Source organism: Ambystoma mexicanum, chromosome 8 (genome assembly GCF_040938575.1).
Source record: "Ambystoma mexicanum isolate Mex_15411 chromosome 8, UKY_AmexF1_1, whole genome shotgun sequence".
NCBI classification, from domain to species: domain Eukaryota; kingdom Metazoa; phylum Chordata; class Amphibia; order Caudata; family Ambystomatidae; genus Ambystoma; species Ambystoma mexicanum.
This window is the reverse complement of record NC_090929.1, coordinates 682,777,834-682,804,659: the sequence shown is the minus strand read 5'-3', so window position 1 is coordinate 682,804,659 and position 26,826 is coordinate 682,777,834.

Here is a 26,826-nt window from a genome sequence, read left to right as displayed (position 1 = left end):
TCTCATAATCTTCCCAACTAGGCTGGGTAGCCATGTCAACAAAATGCATACCTCATAAAGAAGGATTTCTGGCTCTAATAGCATCCCTTCCAGAGACATTTGCCTTGTAAACGGCATTATAAATATGCCCAGGTTTAGATAATTTATCCCTGGAGTGGAACACACTATACCTTTATCAGTAAAAGAAATTGTCATATTTAGCTTTGTCATTAAATCTCGGCCCAAAATATTAACCAGTGTCTGTCTTGAATACAATAATGGAACAAACATGTCACACTCTCCTATAGAGACTGGTAATTCATTAGTAAAAGGAACTCTACTTGTAGCTCCAGAGAAACCTTGCACATTCATGTCATTTCCCGATAACGGATATTTTCCCTCTCGTATACATGATCGAGTTGCTCAGTGTCTACTAAAAAAGACAAAGATGTGCCTCTTATGGTCACATCAACCTTGGTTCCTCTTTGGGGTTTGGTGTCACTGATAGTACTGAACACATCAAGTCACCCTGTGAGCTGTCCTATTGTGGGTACATGCTTATCCCCATACCTGTAAAAGGACTTCCTCCCACCAAAGTGACACCCCCTATTCTAGGTGTCAGTAACTGTTCCGTGTTTGCATTCTGCTGTATCTGCAAGAGTGCATGCTGTGACTGCCCTTGCAGTGGATTCAATGGTGCTTGCTGTGGTTGCAATGCCTGTTGCATTTGTGGTGCTTGTGCTTGATACACTGTCTGATCTTGAGAAAGCCCATTCCTATTTTGTGAGCTACATGCTGGAGGATAAGCTGTCCACCCTCTTGAGAATTGCCCATTTTGCAAATACCCATGGCTCCCAGGGTTGCGCAATGACCCCTGTCATTCCACATGTCCAACATATAGGAGGAGATTTTCTAATTAGTCCTCCTTGCAAATTTTGATTATCATACTGCATATTCTGAAACCCACCTTGGTTATTTTGAAAACCACCCAGATTATTCTGGAAACCACCCCTTCCTCTGTATCCCATTTCTCTACCTTGCGGCATGAGCCCATTCCCGCCTTGATTCATCTGTTGTTGATTATTTGCCTGCGATGTACCTGTAGCTTGCTGCATTCCCAGACCTTATCTGCCCCTTCTATGGCGTACTTCAACAATTTCTTCCTCAAGTTTTCTAGCATCTTCCTTCTTCTTATTTTTCTCTTGTAACAGCCGGCAGTGATGTGCTATAGTCAACTGTATCTTTGCCCATGGTTTCGCTTCCATTCCCACTAATTTCTTCAGCTGTCTCTGTACCTTTTCTGGCAATCCCTGACACAGAATGTGGTAAAATACTGGCAGTGATTTTCCCCATGGCTCCCTTGTTTCCAAAGTGCAGCGTTCATGAATACTTTGAATGTAAGCAAGCGGATCTTCATCTTACGTGCCATAATTGTACCCATATCTGACGTATTAGAATACTGTACCCTGAGTGGTCTCCAGACATCTGCTCTGCAATTATTAAATGGCGCTGCATCTTGAGCTGTGTCCTGTGCCGGGCCACTTGAGTAACCTGCTTGTGTCCAAATGTCTTCAGCTCTTTCCCCAAGAATAGCTGCTAGGAGACCCTTAATGTCCTTATTTCCTCTTCTCATTTTTTTTTCTAACTCATAAATCCATTTACTGCACCTGCCGTTAAACTAGGGAGTTTACATCTTGAATTATCCTTGTCCATTTGGGGCCAGGAGATATACTCTGGTCTGGCCCCTCCTTTCTTCAATAAAGGGAACTGCGTAAACCCAAATCCAAAATCAGCTCCCATCGTCTGCCTATCCATAGTGGGGACAATGGTTCCTGATTGCCTTCTACCTGGCAAGGACCTCAGCCTGTTTACGTATGGTGGTGACTCTCCCTTCTCACTATGTGATCGTCCTTTAGGTCGCTCTGGCGTCCTATCCTTATCCCGGGAGGATAGCACAGCGGCAGCGTGCGCGTCTTGGAAGCAAGACGACACAAAGCAACAACAGGTTCGATCCCCGGGTCCGCGCTTAGAAACCTCTGAGTGTTTAAGCGCGTTATAAATACGTAACTAAGACAAAGAAAAAAAAAACACAATTACACAACTAAGAAAAACTAACAATTCCTGTAACAGCGCCTCGATGCCTGCGGGCTGTGTGAGCGCTTTATAAATGTAAATAAATAAATAAATAAATAAATAGCTCTAGATCAGACCATCTCACTTCCTTGTCTGTCTGCAGACATCCCTCGGGACCGCATGCACTTTCTCCCTCTTCCCCATGAAAGGTTTCCCTTTCTTCGTCTGACATATCTAGTCCCCAATTAGTGTGGCTATCTTCTCTTTTGCCCCATCTAAGGTCAGCCTGACAAGGACAAGGCTCTATGCTCAAGACTAAATGGGTTTCCTTCTTCACCTTTTGATTGGGTGACTATAGATCAATCTCCTTTTCCATTACTTCTGATTCACTTCTTGCCCTCATATCTTGATAGGCATTGTCGATCCTATCTCCGATGTTTCCTATCTTGAAATTCTCATCTATTGTAACTTTAGATGACCCTGATGTTGCTCCCAGCGATGGGAAGAACGTTTCTACGTGGCTCCATGATATCATTGGACTCGGTTCCATTAATTATTTCTGAATGCAATCAATATCGTGTTCCCTCTTTTTCCTTTTTCGCTCCATTTCTTTGTCTAATTTCCTTCCCTTTCTCGCTTCCTATCTAATTCTTTACTCTTCTTGTCTTTTCTCTTCCCTTCTTTCATTTGCTCTACGCACTTCTTCTTCCCTTTGTCTTTGCATTCTTTTATCAAGTAATCTCTGAGCATCTTTCTCTGCTCTCTTCTTTTCTAGCCTCGTTCATGTCTCGTTCTTTGATTGCTCTCTACCTGTTGTCATACTTGTTTTGCTCCTCTGCCCTTTCTTCTTTCTTTTGCTGCTCCTCTTGATATATTTGGTCTTGCCTTTGTCTATCCTTTCTCTTGTGTTCATCCTTTTTCAATCGTTTGTCTTGGGAGGATGGCTCACGGGCAACGTGTTCGCCTTGGGAGCAAGACGACACGGAGCACCAGAGGTTTGATCCCCGGTTCCGCACTTAGAAACCTCTGGGTATTAAGCGTGTTATAAATAACCTATCATATCATATCATTTCTCTTTCCCTGTCTTTTCTATCCTGTTCGTCTTGATCTTCCATTCGCCTAAATTCTTTTTCCATCGAGCTTGAGCAATATTTGTCCACTCATCCATTTGTTCTGTACGAGCGTTACCTCGTCAACTTTATCTTATTCTCCTTTCCATCTCTTAATCTCTCGTTCTATATCTAGGGTCACATTTGGTTGTCAGCTTTTCTCCTCTTTGCCTTGTAAGACCTTAAAGATCTCCTCTTTTCCTTTAGTCTTTTCTGAACTATCATCACTGCTGTAAGCAGGCGGTTCATTATCGGATTACTATATCCTGTTGCCGCCTTTAATTCCCTCAGTGGATACACTCCTTCATATTTTGCACCATCGCCATTTATTTTGGGCAAGTTTTGGGTAGCAGAAGCCTCAGCACCTTCCTCCCTACACTGGTAAAGCATCCAGTCCTTCCCGTTCCTCCTGGTACATCTTCCAAAGCTCCAAACTAGCTAGCCTTTTCTCCAATTTCTTCCCTGTGTACGCAGCGTGCAAGTATGTGGTCATGTGTTGCAAAACCGCCTTTGATTGCGATCCCCTTATGGCCATGGCATAAACATTTTGTTTGCTGTACCCTTTACCCATTCCGCACTATACTATTTGAGCTTGGGTGCATGTTTTGCCAGTGTTTTGCAAAGGTGCATCAGTGGAGTAACATCCCCCATTGTGACAAGTCTTTACTGACTGTCAATACTTACCGTTGATTTACACAGAATACGTTTCAGAAAAATAACTAATAAGAGTGTGCAGCACCCTAGACGCTCAAAGCCTCTATTTCTCAATTATTTCAATCTACCTATTCAGTCGGTGTCAACAATGACTAAAAGATAGATAACAGCATTTTTCTCTTTTTAACTTCATAATTTTACTTTTTTTCGCTCCTCAACACTTTTCTCAATTTTCAAAATATACAAACAGACAAACTAGTCTACTTTAAATATTTCACATCATAACACTCTTTTTCTCTCAGCCCCTAAAATACTCAGGCTGGAGATTGAATCATTCCCTATCATAAAACCTGCTTATGTGCCACCTAAGTACCCACTTGGGTTTTGAAATGACTCCTTCTAAAGCTCATTGAGCTAGGACTCTGATCTCTTTGACACTCCTCATCATATATCTCTGACGCTCCTCATCATATATTAAACCCCATTATTTTTCTTTTACCACAATCCCCATTCCCTTATTTTGTCAGTCCCCTCCATTTACTCAACATTACCCTTTCAGCTCAAGGTCCTCGGGATCGTCCCCTCCTCCAATCAGCCACTGTCACCTTCGGTCCGCTCAGCGCCTTTGGAAACCAGGAGGGATTTTGTGAAAGTGGGACCCTTCCCACCTGTATCGATTTCCTGGCAAGAGTTCTATATCGGCCAATCTCCACAGAAAACCTTGTGATCCTCTGGCTGAATGATGGAGGATGTCCGATTTCCCGAAAAATGCTAAAAGCCTACTAACCGATGGACCTAAACCATCCTCTTTCTGCTACTGAGTGAACCTGTATATTGGTGGCAACACCTGCAGTCTATTCACTTAGTATAGTCGGCCTTATGATTACTTTGTCTACTTGCATTACAGCATCTGTATAATTGTGAAATGGCTTTGCGTTTTCTTCAGTGCTTCTTTGCATGTGCAATCTTCATTTTGCTCCCAAAATGTTGCTTGATTCTTTACTTTGCCATCAGATTCTATGAGGTTCATATACTTTTTTCTTCAGCATCTCTTCTGGGTTTATCATTTCTGCTTCCTGTGACGTCACCAGTTTTCTCTTTCACTCATCTTCAAACTTCTTCCGGAACTTCCTTCAGGAGACCGTCATTTCTCAGCGGGTACATCATATAGGGTTTTCTCAATGGATACCTTATTTCAAGAACTTTTCGCGGTATAGGTACCATTTCTGGCGTTGCACATTTCACAATTTCCGGCTGCCAACTTGTAGGCAGAATGAGGGCTGATCTTCCGGTAGAGGTACTTGGCTCCTCCTCTACAGAACTATGAAGAAGACTCCAATACCTGAAATGCTGCATACTCCACCATTCAGAATTGGATGGCAGCAAACCACCCTTGCCTGAATGGGGATAAAACAGAGCTCCTGCTGGTAGGGCCCCCTGCCTTACTAAATAATCTCAATGACCAATACTCAGGATTCTACATGGACGATATCCTGGTCCCTGTATCTTCCTCGGTGAAGATGCTAGGTGTTTACCTAGACACCACCCTCTCACTATCCCACCAAGTAAAAGCAATAGCCTCCTCAGCAGCCTATGGGACTAAACTAATAAATGCATCTAGACCCTTTCTATCCCCAGATTGTTGCCGAACCATTGCTCAAGCAGTCATTGGCTGGCTCTAGGTTTGACTACTGTAATGTCCTTTTCACCAGTACGTCATCCAGAAATCTCCAGAAGTTGCAAGTCATACAAAATAAAGCTCTCCGAGCAGCCCTTAATATTCCCAAAAGGGAACACATCTGTGCAGCCAGAAGAGCAGCACACTAGCTGCCTATCCGCAAATTAATAATCTCCATAACCCTCTCTATTACCCATAGGTGCCTCTTTAACACTGCCCCCCTTACCTTGCTCCAAAAATCTCCAGAGTCAACTCATCCAGAACAACTAGGACGCCGTACATTCATTGCCTCCTCCAACCAAAAAAATAGACATGCTAAAGCCGGGGGTTCGAGCTTCTCCTATATCGCAGCCAAACAGTGGAACTCCCTGCCTTCCAACCTGAGAGCAGAACCATCATACTGGGCAGTCAGAGCCCTCAAAACGTGGCTGTTTGACTAGAATTATCTGTTTTTCTGTACCTGTAATTGTTCTGCATGCCTTATGTCCTGTTGAATGCATGTAACTTTTTTTTAACAGCGCCTGGATACCTTTGGGTTGTTTTTACGCCTTATAAATTAAATAAATAAAATGCATTATTAGGTCAAATATTCAAATATAGTTTAAGATAAACATGGCAGTGCACACGGTGGTGACACAATAACAAGGATGTGTCATAACTACTCGGAAGGACGTATAATTTCATGATTGTATATATTATATTGAACAGCAATCATACACCAAACAAAATGTATACTATGGTGAGGAAATCATTTTCTTAAATAATATAAGAAATTACTCTATTATACTCTGGAGCATAGGCTTTGGAGAAGTGTAATGTTTGGAGATACATAGAGGCTAATGGAAATGCTAATACAGCTAAATGTAATCTAAAAAACTATAGACAGCAGAATCTGCAGCTGGCCAGATCTTTGGGGAATCCGGAGGTCAGCTACATTAAGGGCCATGCCATTCTAGCTATTCTGGAAAAGTAGGGCAAAGGAAAAAGTGTTAAGAAATATCTTTGCTTATAAGATTGATGACTGAATAAGGTCGACCTAAAAACATATTGAACAAAGGGGACATTTTTAAAGTTGTATAAAAGCATTAGATGTGGGCTCAGGAATGGAGGGGGTGAAGAGTGATTCAGGGAAATCACCAAAAAAGGACAAAGAGAAAAGTAATAATTTTGACCCAAAAAAACTAATTAGAAACACGTGATTCACAAAGACAGTATTGCTCAGGGGACTGCGAACCAGAGGCATTTACAGGGAAAACCAGCAGCAGAAAGAGGGAGGTATCCAACTGAATATTGTGGGCTGATAGTTTCCTCTTAGTGTTAATCTGCAGAGTCTGAGAGCGAGATCTGCAAATGCCTTTTTGACACACACAACTTGTTGACTATGAAAGCTGGCATAGCAACTGACAGGGTGTCATGAACTACATTGCAACCATTCACCCAAATGCTAGAGCTCATCCTTTACAAGGGTGGGCTTGCAAACGCCCTTAACGTAGCGCTGAGCGTGAAAAGGGGAGGAATTCTCAAGCAACAGTCCTTATATTGTGCATGTGAACCTTTATTAGGGCGTTGCACTTGGCACACTCAAAATGTGATCGTCAACCCCTTTGCACTATGCCAGACCGCATCCGAGTACATGGTGGCAAAATTAAAACTAAAATGGCATTACAGAGTCAACCACTTTTGTGGTTAGCCTAGCTTCTCCACACATTGAACGGATTGAGAAGACCAAAGCTAGCCGGATTCCCTGGTTAATCTGATGCATAAGGCTGATTTACTTGCAGTGAGTCCCATATTACTAGATTGTAATCCTCATTACTCCAAGTCCTACTCTTCCTCGCCAGAGTCCTTATACATTGAGGGTAATCCAGATCTAGAGACGAGCAATGCACTGTCACCTAAAATACAAAAAATACCTCCTCTCCTAAATACAATCAGCCTTCAAATGTCTTCCTGTGTTGTATACTCAGGGAATTACCCATCTCTCTCATCCTTTTCAAAGTCCTTACATATTCAGGCTTAATGAGTAATATAAGGGAGTTTGAAATGCCTACAGAAAAAAGCATGCATAGTTCAGTAGCAAAACCAAAGGTGTTGTTATTAATGCTTTTAATTGTATTCAACACATGACCTCCGGAGGATGAAAGCCTGAGACTGCAATGCCACGATTCAAATCTATGCCCTGTAGGATAACCACACGTGTCTTGGGAGACGGAAACCCCACCAGCGTCTCAGGCCATATGAAAACACTGGGTGTTAACTTAGATGCAGAATTATCTATGCACAAACAAATCAAGGCCCTCGTCTCCTCAACGGCCTACACCACTAGACTCATCAACCTCAGCAGAACATTCCCATACACCGACAATTGCCTCACCCCCGCCAGAGACATTATAGGCAGTAAATTGGACTACTGCAACGCCATCCTTGCAGGCACCTCCTCAAAAAATCGGGTTAAATTTCAGGGGTTCCAAAACAATGCCCTCTGGGCTTGCTGGGGCCTCAAGCACTCGGACCACATCTCTCATGCCAGGCGTGATGCTCACTGTTTGCCAATCAAAGTACGTATTGATTTCAAGATTCTCTCCCTAAAACACAGATGCATCCACAATACGGCACCCTCCTTCCTCACCTAACGCATCTCCAAAAGAACCAAACTCCCCTGCCTATGCTCCTCATCCACTTTGTCATTAGCCATCCCCAGATTCTCGAGAAAAAGAGCTGGGGGCACTTGCTTCATGGTCATTGCCCCCACTCTGTGGAATGCCCTATCTCTCCACATCCAAGAGCAGGCATCCTACTTCATCTTCAGAAAACTTCTAAAAACCTGGCTGTTTGACATATACGACTAACCTGAAATCGGGGATCCCCCCTACCTGACACTGCTTATGTACCTTATTTCTCTTTTTATTTTGTTTCCTAGGTTTATCAGTGCTGTGATACTTACGGGTTTGGGTGCTGCCAATAAATGCAATACATACATTAATTAACTCAATGAATAATGGTACCAGTCTGAAAATGTTAGACATAACAACCCCTGTAAGTGCAATCTGAAGTTAGTAAGGACGTTTGAAGACCATCCCTGCACCCCAATAGGGAAAGGCACCAAAGCGCCCAAATAGGTATAGAAAATGGCGGAGCAAATCTGCACACATGGGATTGGGGTGAGCTTTTTTTTCAACTAAGCAAAACTGAACAAGACCATGACAGAAACAAAGGGAAGTTCCAGGTAGGAAGAATCTACCAACATGTTCCCCATCCTACACATGCCTAGTGGGTGAACATAGAAAAGAAATCCTGGATCCTGTAAGGACATGTATAGAATTTTTATTGCCAGCATATAGTATATAGATTTTTTGCTAGCATGCAAAGTACAGGATTTAGAACACAGCCAGGCCCCGTTTGGAAATTGCAGGCATTCAGAGCACACATAGAAAAACTTAGTGTGCTGCCAGGTTACAATAATGAAGTGCACAATGTATGTTGGATGCCTCCTGTGTGAAGACTACATTAGAATACAGTGACTAACATTACTAACCTAACTCAAATACTAAGTGCTAATTTTTAACATGATAATGTAGTCTTCTATGCAAAATGAGGTACAGTATATGTGTTGGGTGCAATATTTAAAATTAATTTTTACATGAGAAAATGAACACTAGCGTTTTCTTCAGCTTGTGGAGAACAGAAAATATGCAAGATGCAGGAAGCAAAATGAAACAGTTACTCGGAACATGAAGATTTCATTGTTCTGAAAACGAAGGCTGGCACAGAGCACATTATTTTCATTCTGATTGGTAGAAATTGTAGGCAGACAACCCACGTCAACAAAAGGCTGGATCAGAGTTTTCCTAAGAAAAAGAAATCAAGAGGGTAGGCAGTTCGTTCTGGGTTCAGGAGACAGAAAGACAGGGTTTTCAGAGGGTCGAGCACTGACTTTGGAGCTAATCACTTGGCGCTCCCCACACACATGTACAGAGGAAATTTCACACTGAGAGTGGGACTGCAAAACACAGGGAGGTAATGCAAGGACTTCAAAGAATACTGGCCTTGGTAAGAAGTCCTAAGTGAGGATTGTATGCCGTCCGTGTGTGGCTAAGATTTATTGCAGTGTAGAGAGATTAGGGATATTAAATGTGTATTTTTCTCTATATTTTTAAAGTGTGGGAACTTTAATTGTGTTTGCAAAATACATGCTTGTTTTGTTGCTCTACATATTTTGCAGGTGATGCTGTAAACAATAAATGGTAATATTTGGTGACTTGTAAATAGCATGTAATACACAACATATATATATTTATTCAGTAAAAAAACTTTGTTAAAGGGACGTTATGGTTAAGTTGCGCTAATAAAAACCTATGAAATTCAGTGAAAAAACTTTGTTAAAGGGACGTTGTGGTTCAAAGTAAAACCGAAAAACCCCAGAAATTCAGCAGTTATGGTAACATAAGCAACCATAACTCGCGCCACTGTGCACTGCTAACACTAACACCCTGGACATCAAAGATGACATCACAAATGTCATTGATGACATCACTGATGACATCACATGTGCATTTACTTTTCATGAAAACTCTGTAGGAGGGATTCTTATAATGTTTTTTTTTTTTTAATAACACATTTTATTGGTGTTTTTAGGAAAAAACAAGGTTAAACAAATAAACAACGTAAACAATCAATACATGCGCATTGCCGGAGAGGGTTACTGGCTGTTTCAGATGTTGTACACATATGTTTGCAAAGGAAAAAAGGGGGGGGGGACAGCTTTAGTTGAGCCCGCAGGCAGCGTCCAGTTGTTTTATAATCCTCATTGGGCATCTTCCCATTTCCTCCACACTTTCAGGGCTTTTGCCGGGCATCCTCTGGCCGCGTATACTCTGTATTCCGTTGCGACACAGATATCCACATCCGTTCTCCATTGTTCATAGCTCGGTATTTGGTCCGAGCCCCATTTTTGAGCAATGTTCCTTTTCAAAAGTGCGGTGGTGGTGAACAAGAGCAGTTTTTCATATCTAGATAGGTCAATTTCATCATCTATCCCCAATAGTAGTAGCTTAGGGTTTCTGGGAACTGTTTTCCCCATAACTCTAGAGAGTTCCGCACAGCATGCCTCCCAAAGTGGTTGTATATGTGTGCAATCCCATATGATGTGGAAAAAGGTACCCTCTTCCGTTTTGCATCGCAGGCAGTTCGGATCATCTATTCTTCCCCATCTGTGTAGGGCCACCCTGGGATAGTATACTCTGTGTAATATCTTTAATTGAACCAATCTAAGCCTTGATGAAATCGCTATCTCCCTAGGGAACATCAATGTCATGACCCATTCCTCCGGCAGTATGGCCCCCACGTCCGATTCCCACTTGGTCCGCAGTGACAGTAGATCTGGTGTGCCAAAGGAACTTATGGCACTATATAGAACCGATGTCACTCTCCGGGTAATTGGTTCCGGGAGTAGATTTCTCTCAATGGGGGTGAAGTCCGGTAGGGGGCTCACTTCGGGGAGGATGTTTCGTAGTGCGTGTTGTAGTTGAGCATAGTGGTAATGTTCGGTTTGGGGAAGTCCAAGTCGGAGAGCCAGCTCTGCAAAAGGGACCATGGTGTTATCTTTCACAACGTCTCCCAAGATGGGCGGACCTTGCCGGGACCAGTTCGGCCACCTGGGGAGCGTGTATACACCTGGAAGGTTCTTGTTGTTCCACAGAGGTTGGGCCTGCGATAGTTTGTCGCCCCATCCCACGAACTTGTGTGCGTCTGTCCAGATTTGTGTTAGCTGTGCGCGCATGTTGGGAGTAGCCGCGCGGTCTCTTTTCTTATAAAGGTACAGCATGATGGGTTTTCCAGGAGTGTCCGACTCTAGAGATTTGTTGTGTGGTGCATCGGTGTCGCCGTGTAGTTGGTCATTCACTTTCATCAATTGACTGGCCCAATAGTATGTTTGCATTCGGGGTAGTCCTATTCCGCCCTCCCATATGGATCTTTGGAGTGTAGCTAGGGCTATGCGTGGATGACCGTTATTCCACAGCAGTCTGCGGAGTGTCTGGTCTATTTTCCTAAATATGTTTGAAGGGATGTGTAATGGGGCATTTTGTAATATGTAGAGTAGGCGGGGTAGGGTCATCATTTTGAAGAGTGCAGCTCTACCCAGTAGTGTCAGCGGGAGGGATGACCAGTGACGGGCATCCTCTGCAAATCTTGTCATGACTGGGTACAGGTTTCTGGGCACATAATCAGTCAGCTTATTTGTTATTAGAATACCTAGGTATTTGAATTGTTCCCTTTCTACCCGGTAGGGACATTGGGGCGGGATCGAGTCTCCCTCTTGTTTAAGTGGGAATAAGGTGGATTTGTCCCAGTTTACTTTCAGGCCACTGAAGGAGCCGTATTTCTGCAGTAAATCAGTCACTATGGGGCAGGATCTGACCGGGTCTTGTAAGTAAACCAATAAGTCGTCCGCGTATAGGGACACCTTATCTTCCCAGGCTTCAGACCATCTAAATCCCTTCCATGTTTCGTTTGTTCTTAACAGTATAGCGAGTGGTTCAATCGCTATTGCGAATATCATGGCCGACAGTGGGCATCCTTGTCTGGTTCCTGTGCCGATTTCAAAGGGGCCTGACACGTGACCATTCACTTTCGTGACTGCTAGCGGGGATTTGTACAATAATTTAACCCAGCTCATAAACTGGGGCCCGAATCCCATCCTTTGCATTATCTCCCAGATCGCATCCCACCTGATAGAGTCAAAGGCCTTCTCGAAGTCTACGGCCAACAGGGCCAACGGGTCTCGGATGGTGGTCGCATTCTCCATCGCCATGAATAATCGATGTATATTCATCCGCGTGGATCTCTGCGGCATAAAACCACACTGATCCGGGTGGATCAAGGAGGGTATAACTTGCTGCAATCTATTGGCTAAGGTTTTCGCTAAAATTTTGGTTTCTGTATTGATAAGGGAAATGGGCCTATACGAACTGCAGCACTCTGGGGGTTTGTCCGCTTTGGGTATGACCACTATGGTGGCCTGTCTCAGGTCTTGTGGGAGGGACCCTTTGTTTCGGGAGGTTTCATACATTTTCAGCAAGTGTGGTGTAATTACGCTCGTGCCTATTTTCTTCCATACCTCGACCGGAAGGCCGTTGGGTCCCGGGGCTTTCCCGGGTTGAAGGTCGGCTATGGCTGCAGACAATTCATTCTCCGATATGTCGGTTTCTAGCAGGGCTCTTTGTTCAGGTGTCAGGGAGGGAAGGGTGATTCCCGAGATGGGTGTAGTGTCAATGGGGGAGATTGGCGGTCCATAGAGTTCCTTGTAGTAGCTTGCGAACTCTTCCGCTATGTCACGGTCCGCTGTCACTAGTGTATTCCCCTGTGTTCTGATCGCTCTAACATGTCGGAGCCCCTCGTCACGCCTCTCCAGCCACGCCAACATTTTGCCTGCCTTATCCCCGGTTTCGTACACTCTGGTCCGCATCGCTGCGTGTGCCTGTTTGGCATTGTCCAGGGCGACGTTTTGAAACTGTTTTTGTGCTAGCTGTAATTCGCGATGGGATTCTGGGAGGTCTTGGGATAGATGAGCTACCTCTGCCTCTTGTACTCGCTTTTCGGCCGCCCGGATCGCCGCGGCGTGTTTTTTCCTATGGGCTGCGATCTGGGATATGAGTTCCCCTCTCAGTACGGGTTTGTATGCCTCCCACAATGTTACAGGGCTATCCACTGAGGTTGTGTTCAGTTCAAAGTATGATTCTGTTCCTTTTTTGATATGTTCGACTAGGTCGGGGAAGCCCAGATAATAATTGTTTAGCCTCCACGTGGGTGGGGGAATCGGCCTGTGTGTATTGAGCACCATTACGAGCGGGGAGTGGTCCGATATACCTCTGGGTAGGAGGTGTGCATCGGTTGCTAGATGTAATTCGGAGATCGGGAGAAAAAAGTAATCAAGTCTAGATAATGAGGCGTGTGCTCCGGAGAGGAAAGAGTATTCTCTCGTGCCAGGATGCAAATGTCTCCACACATCTTTCAGGCCTATTGCGTCGGCGAACGTGGCTAGTTTGGTATGCGTAGCTGGATTTCTCGAGCGGATGTGTGTTCGGTCAAGTTCTGGGTGCATGACCTCGTTGAAATCTCCCCCCACCACCATCAAGCTCGAGGAGTCCGCCGCCAACATTGGCGTTATATCTTCAAGTAGTGCAGTGAGTAAGGTAGGTGGTGCATATACGGCTAGCATGGATATAGGCCGCTCCCAAAGAGTCGCGGTTATGTGAACGAATCTACCTCCTGGGTCCTGTGTGACGGATGAGAGGGTCAGTGGAAGTCGTTTGTGCACGAGGATCAGCACCCCCCTAGCTCCCATGGAGAAACCTGAGTGTATCGCGATGCGGTAATTAGTTCGCTTGAAGAGGTTGCAGTTTGTGCCCGCCAGGTGCGTTTCGGTTAGGAAGGCTACATCGGGCGTATAACGGTTCAAATATTGGAGTACAAGGCGTCTCTTGATACTGCTGCCTAGCCCATTCACATTCCAGGTCATTATCTTAATAGACCTGTTCTTGCTTTCAGCGGTGTGGTCAGTCATGGTGGTCGGGAATCGGACATGCCGGGTAATGTTGTGTGTATCTCCGGGCATTGCCCCTTATCCGCCCCCCTGGAACCCGACCCCAGCCTATTGCGCGCATTGATCTTAGAGCAGCAAACCAAACAAATAAACTCTGTCCTAAACACAAACTCCCTCGTACCCTCCCCATACTCCACCCCAACTGGAAGTACCTGTCGCCCCAACATTAGGCCGAGCCTGACAAGGGTCTGCTCGGACCGAACAAACAATCAATACATTCGATATAACTTCTTTGCGATTCTGTCGCCGTTGCTCGGCGCTGGTCCTATTACCTTTGTTGAGGGGGGGGGCCCCCGCTCGAGCCGCCATTTCTTCAATGTGGGGGGGGGGAAAAGCTCTGACAGTGCATTGCTATCAGCATGTGTCCGCACACTTCAGTCGGCTTCTCTTGGTGGTAGTCCATCCTGGCCTTGTAGTGGTTGTGCATTCGGGGATCTGTCCGGGCGCGGTCTATTTCGTTCACGTTCCCTTCTATTTGTGGGGCCCCAATCTCCCTCCAGGTTATTTTCTGCCCAATTCCATGCATCCTTTGGGTCATTAAAGTGCACGGTTGTGCCATTATGGTAAATTTTCAGCTGTGCCGGGAACAGGAGACCATATTTGATGTTTTGGGTCTGTAGCTTCTTCTTAAGCTGGTCAAATGATTGGCGTGCTCTTTGTACTTCCCGTGTGAAATCCGGGAAGAAAGCGATTTTCGCGCCGTTGTAGGTCGTGGCTCCCTTGGATCTGGCCATTTGCAGTATCGCGTCGCGATCTCTGTAATTTAGGATTTTGGCAATCACAGTGCGGGGTGGGGCCCCAGGCGTTGGTCTGCCTGTTGGGACTCGATGTGCACGTTCAATGGAGAAAAGTTTCGAAAAATTCTTTGGGGCGTATAGGTCCATGAGTAGTTGTTCAAGGAATAGTTCCATGGAGGGGCCTTCACTTTTCTCAGGTAATCCCAGGATTCGTATATTGTTCCGTCTAGAGCGCCCCTCTCCTTCCTCCACCCGTTCCTCTAGAGTCTTAACACGTTGCAGTACTCTGGTCATCTGTTGATGGATGTTTCGGAGGCCATCTTCCGTGTTGGATATGCGGGTTTCCGCCTCTCCCGTGCGGGACGTGAGTTTCTGCAAGTCATGGCGTAGGAGGGACACTTCTGTGCTGATGCCGTCCATTTTAATCTCCATAGCGGTTCTGGAGTTGGCTATGGCGTTCATAATGTCTTTGAGAGAGGGTTCGGGTTCCTCATCTTCAGTAATTGCCGATCTTTCCTGTGTCGGCTCCGTGGCCAGTGTGGGCACCGCGTATTGTTCCATTTTGCTTTGCGTCGTGCCTCTCCTGCTCTTGTCCTTGCCCATGACCGTTGCAGTCACAACTTCGATGAGGATCCGCCTTGATGATTCTAGTAGCGTTGTGCGTGGGCCGGGGCACGGATTTAACTCTCGATCTAATCACAAGCGATTTTCTGGGAGCGGGCAAGCGGGAAAGCTGCTCGCAACCACTGCCTCCCGCCCACCCTGCTCCTCACCGTTTCGCGTGCCCAATCACGTGCCTCTCCGTCGCTGTCTGTCGCCCCTTGTTCTGAGTTGGCGGGCGCTCAACGCGGAGCGGAGCGGAGCGCGTACGGTTGGTCACTGCCTTCCCATCAACCGTCCGCTCCTCCTGTATGGCGCTGTTCTTCGTGCCGGATGTCAGTGGCGCACTATCCCAAGTCACTGTCGGCCATCTTGGATCGAGTTCGGCGGGTGCCACGCTCTATCACCTTCCACCGCAGTTATCTTCGCCTCCGGCCTCCGTTTTGTTACGGGAGCAACTGCAATGTGTCGTGTCGTCTGTCGGCCAACTTTTCGTAATTTTGCAGGAGTGTCGCAAGTCAAATTCCCCCAGGATTTGGCAGGATGTGTTGGCGGCACCGGGAGCTCAGCGAGCACGCGTCTACATCGGTCGCTCGTTGGCCACGCCCCCCCCGATTCTTATAATGTTGACCAAAAACTGTCAAGGATCATTGGGATAAATATCATGAGCTAATTAGTGCATTAAGCAATGCATTGATATAAATAGCATTCTATTATGAAGTTCTATCCAGTATACTAAGATACTCATGCAGAAACATAAGCAGTGTGTGCAGCATACATGATGAAGGTGCCATATTCATAATCTTGCCATGTTGAATACTGAAATGATAACTGCTTCCTTATTAGAGTTTTGCGTACTGTGAAACATGTAATAAGTAGATAATAAAACCCGCTTAATATATAATTATTAGAGACAAAACACAAAGAGACAACAACACATACAAATATGAGTATATACAGGGACAGTGAAGTAAACAAAAAAGCAGAAGTAGTAGCAGAAAGAGTTCATAACCTAACTGATTGTCTTTATGCAGAGAAACTATTGCTCTGTTTCAAAGCTGCTACTTACCATATGTATGTGTATCACATGATGTGACTGCACCCAAAGGAAAGGAGAGTGAGTATAATGTATACAAATATGAGCATATACAGGGAAGGTAGAGTAATAAAAATAAAACTATGATAAAGTGCTGATAACCTAATGATTATCTTCATGCACAGAAAGGATTGCTCTCTTTCAAGCCTGTGTCTTCCGCTATGTATATGTTTCATATGATGTGACTTGACCCTAAGTCTACAAATATAGTACCTTTTCAATTTTTACTTCCTGTCTGTTACTGAAGAAAACTATGTGGCTTCGATATGTCAGTAAAGGATAAAAAGGGAGAGCGAGCCATGTGATGTCATCAGTGATGTCATCAATGACATTTGTGATGTCATCTTTGATGTCCTGGGTGTTAGTGTTAGCAGTGCACGGTGGCGCGAGTTATGGTTGCTTATGTTACCATAACTGCCGAATTTCAGTTTTTTTTTTCGGTTTTACTTTGAACCATAACGTCCCTTTAACAAAGTTTTTTCACTGAATTTCATAGGTTTTTAGTAGCGCAACTTAACCATAACGTCCCTTTAACAACGTTTTTTTACTGAATTTCATAGGTTTTTAGTAGCGCAACTTAACCATAATGTCCCTTTAACAAAGTTCTTTCACTGAATTTCATAGGTTTTTAGTAGCACAACTTAACCATAATATCCCTGACTTCATATACATGTAACATAGAACATACTAACCCCCCTCGTAGTGATTTTCATGTCCGCGGACTACCGCCATGTCCGCGGACATATCAAAAATCTGAGCGTGGTGAATGTAAATTTAAATAGTGTGCCCCATTTCCCCTTTGAAGTTGGATCTGAAAAGAGCCGTTTTTTTTTTTTTACAGATGCTTGACAGACACCTGTTATTTAGTAATTTTTTTTTCTTACTTTACTCCTAAAATCTTCACATAACCTTCTCCAAAGCAACCCTTACATTCCAAAATAGAAAGGCATTTCCCGTAAAAGATAAAGAAATGCCATCTTCTTTAAAATTAGCAGCATTACTGGCATCAATATTCTCATTGTTACAGAAGAACATACCAGCTCTAAGCATGAAGGCACACATGCCTCGGTTGATGACACACCTAGCAATGTTTTGCTGAGGACAAAAAACTGAACTATTGTCCCATATTGCCCTAGGTAGTAATCCTGAAAAAAATATTTCGCATTTGGAAGGATTTTCATTACGGCTTGAACCAAGCGTTCCAAATCAGCCAACAAAGTAGGGGCACTGACGTTGCCCAAATGGAAAGCACCATAGTGCAAAACTACCACATGCGGACTGTTCATCGTGGCCATATCCTCACAAACTTGTACAATTCCCTGCACATTGCAATCAGGCACAGTGCTCCACACCACCTCCACTCCTTTCACATCAAAGTTCTTTGCAACATGCCTGCATTCAGCGTACTGCTGTAAACCATGCACAAACATATCTCCGAGCACCAACACCCTGACTTTCTCCACTTCTGCCATCTTCACCACACACAGTCTCTTTCAACACAAATCCACAACCTCGACATCTGATTGGCTGATTCGTACAGTCTTATTTCCATGTTGGATTTCTTGGAAAAACCCGGATGTAGCACGCCCTGTCCACGAACAGCTGCGGTGTCCGCGGACGCGTCCACTTTACTCTCTGTGCCATTCCCTCATTCCCTCATTGCATACAGCTAAGCAATCACACAACACGAATAACGTCCTCAGAACACCACCCTTTTGTGAATTTTCGAACATTTCAGGACAATTATCATTTAATTATTCAACATATTAACATTACAAATATTATACTTTCATCTTGTACTCTGCACACAATGCTATGTTTCTCCATTAGTAGCTCAGTATACTAGATAGAATCCCATAACACAACGCTATTTATATCAATGCATCGTTCAAAGCACTAATAACGGTATGATATTTATTGCAATATCGCAACATTATAATAAAAATCCATAGTACACAAATTCCATGAAAAGTACATACACATGTGATGTCATCAGTGATTTCATCAATGACATTTGCAATGTCATCTTTGATGTCCTGGGTGTTAGTCTTAGCAGTGCACGGTGGTGGCGCAAGTTATTTTTCATAGTTTGCCATAACTTGCGATTTTCAGGGGTCCTTCGGCTGTACTTAGAACCATAACGTCCCTTAAACAAACTTTTTTTAATATCACGCAAACAATATACAAACGTGGCGTGCAAAAACCAACTTCTCACAGATGGCTTTACACAGAATGTTGCAAAGTAAGAATTTATGCTCGTTCACAGTGAAGGTCAGCTGCTTCCATTTTTTTCCCGGGCCCTGGAGAGGCTCACGAAGCGGACTATAAGGTTGTATTGTGTTTTGACCTTGACAGACAGACATTGTGATGAAAGACTTCTCTTGAAGGAGTGTTGCTAAAATGTAAGAGAAGATAAGGATGAAATTTCTGAAACGAAACCACTTTTATATATTATATCACTATGCGAAAGATCGTTGGCACACGCGGAGTAGTATTTTGGGACTGCATCACTCGTAGACAATGGAAATTGCAATTGTACTGTAAGTAACCCTTTAGATTATTTTATACCAAATATAATTACAATAGCGTAGCATTAAAGACCGCTCAAGTTGAACTTGTTCGTTGAAAGTGGCATAATGTTTTCTACCGCGCACTATCACTGCCGAATTGATCCCCTGTTGTTTAGAGGGCTTTGAAAAAGGCAGACGACACAGGGTGGGTTAATAGAAATAATTTAACCAGTCTATAGGCGGTCAAGCGCTCTACTCGCTGTGCCACTTCATTGTAGCCTGTCAAATGGCACAGCGAGTACAACGCTCGCTTTGACATCCGTGCACAGCTTGCTAACGCAAGTTCGAATCCCGGCAAGGCCAAACTCAGCCTTTCATCCTTCCGTGGTCGATAAATGAGCACCACACACCGTGGTTAATAATAAGCACCGCTTAGATACCTCACGGTTCTTAGCGCTATATGAATGGGAAAATATTATTATTTTATTATTAACATACTCCGTCGCACTATCTTCGATAGCAAATAGTTTCACAATCTAATAAATAAAATGATGATTTTTAATGAAGATCGGCTGGTGAGACTAATTTATGTTTTTTAAAACAGGTATGTGGCCCTATTTTGCCTATGTCACGATTTACAGACTCCAGCGGATGGGGTCTTCAACTGCCAGGTGCAGGTCCAAATATGCAACTTCATGACCCTCACCATTTTATGGGACAATCGCCAAGGACCAATATGCCCTTACGCAGTACTAGCGGCTACAAACAACATACCAACCAATAGGGTGGTCTAATGGCTCGTTTTTGGAGCAACCTTCCGATTATCAGAGCGACCATTTACTGCTTTTATCATAAACCAACAGCCTATCTACCGCAAAGGGACAACGCGTGGCTCCAAATAAACTTTTGCCGATCGACAGCAGAGACAATAGCTAATCGCTGAATATTCACTAAACATTTCATGTGAAATAAATGTACTTTACCAAATGTACAATCCTGCTGTTTACATTTAAACCACAGTTTCATATTCCGAATTGTGGCGCACTGAGTTGTAAGCTGATCTAACACCCTCTGTACCGCAAAGGAACATCGTGTGCCTCAACATGAACTTTTGCGGATCGACAACAAAGACAAATGCAAATTGCTGAATATTCTCTAAACATTTGATGTTAAATAAATGTACTTTACAAAATTTACAATCTTGCTGTTTGCTTTTAAATCACTGTTTCATATTCCGAATTGTGGCGCGCTGTGTTGTGACATAATATGTGTTGTCTTCCTGGTTCTGTGTAAAGCCACTTAGGACTGGAGAGGACTGGGCACGTTTGATGACGCACCCTGTAACGTCACGGAGAGAGGCGGGGAATATGAATGCTTTGATAATATCAGGCTTAGGGGCGGGAGATATGATTTAGTGTCGCAAAAGCAAGTCAGCCAGGTCAATAGCGCCAGTCATAGGATTATCACATAATGTCGGCGCACACCAGCCGGCTTTATCGTTTCTTTAGTGGACAAAAAGTCGGTTGACACCCATAGGAAATTGTACTATTAGCGAACAAAAGGAGTGGTCTTAAAACACTTTCACCCTGACAAGGAACAATACAAACAACGTTCTCAGAACACCCCCATTTTGTGTAATTGCAACCATTCCGGGACACCGTGAGCGTTCTTAGAACACATTCAACTAGACAGATTACAATATGGACAGCATCCTGAGAACACCCCCAGTTTGTGTATTTACGAACAATTAAGTACACCGCGAGTTTTCATAGCTCATTTTTACCTTCCTTGCGAACAAAAATGACACATACTCCGTCCTCTAAACACCCCACCATTTAGTTTATTTACAAAATGTCAGAACAGCTGTGTTCTCCACGGACAAATCGAACGCAACAAAAACGTCTAGCACATAAAAAAACAAAACATTGAACCTATCTCATACTCCCCCACCCTCCCCAAACACTCTTACACACCAACACAGGGCACTAAATACAATTTGTATCCACGTTTCACCGCGCTGTACGCGGTCGATGGCGAATACAAGATGGCGGGCGCCAGAGAAAATCTGACGCGCTCCACGCCCCTCGCCGTCCAATCAGCAAATACGTCACATGTCCGCGGACATGACGCAAGGCCATAGGCCAATCGGGGTGCTGTCCGCGGAGCGAACAGGGAAGTCCGTCCGCGAAGCGAACACAGATATCACTAATCTTTTTGCCTTACATTTTGGTCATTTTTTAAAAAGCTACTGGACGGATTTACACCAAATTTTCAAAAGCACGCTTTCGGGACCAGGCTCGGGCTGTAGCCGTGCGCAAAGTTTTTTCCCATTCAGTCTATGGGAAAAAAAAAAGTTTTGGGACCCCTCCTATAACTTTTCCCCCCCTGGACGAATCCTCACCCATCTTTGCAAAAAAATTCAGAGTGGGCCATATACTTTTTTTGCAAAGTTTGGTGAGGATTCGTCCAGGGGGAGCGAAGTTATAAGCCGCCCAAAAAGTGCTCTTCCTATGGAAACACCTATGGAAACACCAACTTAACCATAACTACATGGCCGCTACTGCGGCCATGTAATATATATAGTTGTGAACAAGCGGTCAGTGGACTGCGAAACGCGTAGACTTTTTATGCCATTCACTCTTGGGAGAGCCACAACGTGCGTGGCTGATGTTGAATTCTGCATTCTTTCCACATGGATATGCCAGGATTCTTTTAACCAGTTGGAAATAAAGATTGAAGAAATTTACTCTCTGGTTGGTGTGCTTTTATCAGCGACTGCACTGTGAATTTAGGAGTGCTCCTCCACCTACTTGCGGAAACGTCAGTTACAACAAGATATATATATATATATATATATATATTAAAAAAAACACAAACACTTTAGTGTCATTCATGCATCTGTGAATCATTTATGTGAGTGAAGTACAGAGGGGAGGTTTATACCAGTGCAGCAGTGTATTTACCAATTTACCACTGTAACCAAAATAACAAATAAGAGAAAGTCAGTAACAGACACATACATAGTAGAAAGTTGTGTGCAGTATGATGAGTGTTTCCTTCCTTGCATGCTGATAGGAAGGAGTGCCTAATTTGGCACATAGGTTACTGGATGTACATAAACCAGTAATACCAGCCACAAACTATAGGTGGCATATTGAATAAACTCATTGGGTTCTCTGAAGTGTATAAGTCTGGGGCTCTAGAAGGTATTTTACAACTAGAAGGTATTTTAATAGAAAGGAAAGGTTTGTTTTATAATGGGGTTATAGTATAAAAAGAACATGCTCACCACTATACAACAGGAATAAGATAATTCTGAAAATACAGCAAAACAAGATACCACTAAAATTACCACCAATACAAGCTCTCAAGGTATGATCACTAAAATAGTGTGATACCAGACCCACACTAAATTTAAGACTAGTTTACTGCCAAATTACCTCCAATATTTTTACGGTAAGAAAATACCACCGAATCCCGAATTTACCCAAATAAGACAAAATCTCCTACAATCCATAGAAAGAAGGGTTGTGTGGAGGACAGCATCCCGCTTCATAGGAAGATCGTAAGAAAGCTTTGGGAAGAAGAAAGAGAGACCTGACGACAAACTCATCAGTTACAAATAGGAGATAAGAAGTGGTAAGATGGAGCGTCCCCCAATTCCAAATTCCGAAGCAGAATGTATAGATACTAGAAAGATACTTTAAGCATGAAAGGAACTTCCAGGGGATACCTATTAATTTTCAAAGGGAGAGGACTGTGCTGCACAAAGCAGTGAAGGCCGCTGCCCAGCCGAAGAGGGGGAAAACGAGCAGATCCAAGGTCTAGAAATTTGAAAACATTTCCAAGGCTTAGAGACACAGCACAAGGCAGCTCCACACTTGTCAATCGGGCCATGGAAGTCCCAATGCTTAGTGTTTGGCAGTAAAGCGAGGACATTGACAATATAACGCTAAAATGCTTCTTAAGAAAATAAAGGATTCTCAAGGGATGGGAAGAGAGAGAAAGCAAAAGCGACAACTCTCCAGAACAAGCACACCAAGCAGAAAAGGACAGCCAACGTTGGCCACAGGCCTTAATACTGTCTGTCTTCCTGGATTGTTAAAATGCTGTGGCACCAAAGAGGAAATGTTTGGCAACTGGTAGGGGATTGACTCAGAGGGGGAGACCACAGCAGCCTCAAGAAAACCTGGAGTTTCTGGGCAAACTAAGACCTGCTCTTGCAAATGGAATCAACTTGGATGTTCTCTACCTCTGGTAGAAAACTGGCCTGCAATGAAAGGCAATTGCTTTCTTTCTGCACTAGAAACTTGTTAACTACCTTTGCCAGTGACCACGATCTGATTCCATGTTCATTGTTAACCTAGCGCTTTTTCTGAAATTGCCATTTGCCAGAAACGCATTCCCTCTTAGCTCTTGGGAAAATGCCCTGACCGCCATCAGGAAAGCTGAATACTTTCCCTATCACCTCAAGGTGGTATCGCTAGTATGAACCAGCAGGCCTGGAGGATTGAACACAAAGCCTGAAAGATGATACTCACTCCAAGTCACTTCTGGAGCTCCCACGGTAATGGAGTTGATGTCCAGGGAGGCAAACAACACAGAAAATGGTAGACAAGGGGTTGATCTGGCATCCACATCAACGGAAGGTGCAACATCAAAGGTCAACAGGTGACCCTGAAACTGGAACAACAGGAGAGGGGTCACAATTCTCTTGCAAAACGAGAGGCCAGGTGACACTGTATCCTCAAGACCCCTGCGTGAGGTAAACATGTTCTCTTTATGCGTGCTAACAAGAGTACAGATACATTCCAGTGTCTGGAGGTGAATCAGTGTTGATTTTCAAGATCCAACTTAACATGCACAGCAGCTTTCTCTCCACCTCTGCTTCTAAAGAAGCCTGGTATCGAGAGGGCATATGGCTCAACCAGCGGTGCCAGTATGGGTGGATGGGAAGTACTGGCCAATATGAGAGCCTTTTAACGGAAGCCAGGATCTTGGAGCTGACCCTTGGAAACATCGAGAGACCAAGGACAAGCTAGAATCAACCACATACAGAGAGCCTCTGAAGTCCTGTGAGTGACATGGGGACGATGGTCTGCAGACTCTCTATCTTGAAGGGAATAGTTATGATGAAGTGTTTGATCAACTTTAGCTTAATGATGGGATGGAATGCCCCAAAGGGTTTGGGGCCATAAATACTTTAGAAAACATGCAGTGTCCAAATTCCACCATTCCCATTTCAAGTACAACCTGGCCTATTCAGGAGATGATACTGATGTAGGAGTTCACTTTATTTTATTTTGGGTGAAAATAACGCATATCTATCTCTCTTGTGGGATGGTTATCCCATATGAGCAAGGACTCTGGTAATCAAGAGGGATGGGAGGAAGGGGGGGCTGGTGATAAAGCTTTTTACTTTGAGTTTTTGTCTTAGGGTTTCTACCATTACTTGACATTATGATAGGGCAGAAAAGGAGACTTGGTCATTCAGCATCAAGACCTATAGACCTATAGGTACAGGGCATTAAGTGAGCCGGTGCTGGACCAGGCATAGCCCGGGAAGTCTCTGAAAAATCTGTCTGAGGCGAGGCGCTGCTAGGGCTCCCTAAACTCCCCTAATAGCCCCGCCACCAAGGCTGCTAGAAGGCAAGGCTTTTTTATGCAATGCATGAAGCTCTTGCTCAATCCCAAGAGCTCCAGGCTTTATAGGAAAAGGCCTTGTCTTTCTTAATGGTGGTGTCAGCCCTCGCCAGGCATCCCTTTAGTTTGTGTGGTGCGAAGGCTATGATCCCTGTATCTATTAGCTAAAGGGATGCCTGGCGGTACGGCACCACACCTTGTCTTCCTTAATGGTGGAGCTGAGCCTCGCAAGGCATCACTTTTTACTAAGAGAGGCAGCAGGGATCATCACCCTCGCACCCCGGGTGCAAGGGTGATGATTGCTGCAAAGGGATTCCTGACCAGTTAGGCCACGCCTTCTTTCAGGCCAAGTCCCCAACAAACCCCCCCTCTATTTCGAGTGCCAGTTAAAGCACTGACTGTGTAGCAAGTGCTCCTGGAACTATGACAGGTAGATGAGCAAGGCTGGGGCTCCTTCTGCACCAACTTTCCACCACCATCACTCAGACCAGTTAATGCAATCGGAGGGGTGTGCCAGCATTAACGCCTTATCACAAAACGAGCCCAGATAGTCTGACAGGTTTCAATTGATGACTACATCGCTAACAAAAAAAACATAAAAACAACCATGTAAAGTTTTCCAACTATGATTTTATCACAGCTTTTGACACCGCGGCTTTATTGGAAATGTCAGGGAAAAAATGCATGTCTCGGAGGCATAAACAAGAAACACTGGGTTATAAATCATCAACAGTGAAAGCGGGCTGAGGCGCGTCAGAGGACCAGAGAATGGTGCTCTCGCCAAGGACGCTCTTAGTTCCAGCCTCTCGAAACCCAAGGGGTTGGTTGCTGCGTCCCGGGAAGCCAGGGGGCAGGGCGGGAGCTCGTCTGCTCGGTTTAATGTAACAGATATTAACAGCTGTATGATTGCAGCATTGATTCTGGCATAGAGCCGATGTGTCTACCACAAGCTGTAATGATTTCGTGTTATTTCTGTGATCAATACCTAAGCACATCCGAAATGAATAAACACTGCGGCGGCAGTGTACACATTGTATATTCAGAATTCATATACATCCTTCACACATGGCTAAGCATATACCTTGCACATGTTTAGAAGATGAATATAGGTATGTTTATGTTAAGCGTGAGACAATACGCGGGATGGGTCACAATACAAGCCCACCTTAAACAGACACTTATGCGTGCGTGCTCACACACATACACATATGATATTGATATTTTATTTGTATTGCGGTCATACACAAGTGTTTCAGAGCGCGACGAGGCAAGAGAGGGGAACAAGGGAGGACAAAACAACGATCTTACTAGGCCCAGTGACATTGAGAATGCACAAGTGCAGGGGAGAGGGAAGAGGGTAAGTGCAAGGGAGAGGGAAGAAGTGGGAAGTGTTGAGCAAGGGATAAAAAACAACAAAAACTGGTAGTGCAGCCAGCAAGGTGGCAAACGCAAGCTTTGAAGCGCAGACAAGGGATGTCTGATAAGTGCAGGTAAGGGGACTGTAGGGTTACAGATACAGACCCAAGTGTAAGGGTTGCCAGAAGGCAGTGCATGGACCTGGCTTGGTGGGCATGGACCTGGGCCCGAAATTAGAGAGTAGCCAGATCAGCAGGGGAGAGGAAGAGCAAAGGCAGAAGCAAAGAGGGAGGTCTTGAGGTGCTTCCGGTACCGGAGATGAATCTCCTCAAATTTCAGAGTGGCAGGGAGGCTGTTCCAGAGGGAGGCCCTGGCCGAAAAAAGAGATCTACCCCCAACTTGTTCCTTGGAGAAGCAACTGACCCTGCAGGAGTTGGAGGAGGAGGAGCAGAGAGCTTGATTTGGAAGTTATTTATGGAGGGAGAGTTGAATGTATTTTGGACCCAGGCTCTAGAAAGCGTTGTGGACAAGCAAAGGCTCTTGAATTTAATCCTTGCAGCCACTGGGAGCCAATGGAGAGATTTCAGGGCTGGAGAGATATGATCCCAGGGCCTGAGGTAAGGACAATTCTCGCAGTCCTGTTCTGGATGAGTTGCAGAGGACAGAGAGTAGATGCAGACAGATTTAGAAAGAGGCTGTTGCAGAAGTCCAGCCTAGAGAGAACCAGAGCTCTAGAGACAGTAAGCTTCTGGGTGAAGGACAGGAAAGGAAGAATACCTCTGAGGAGGT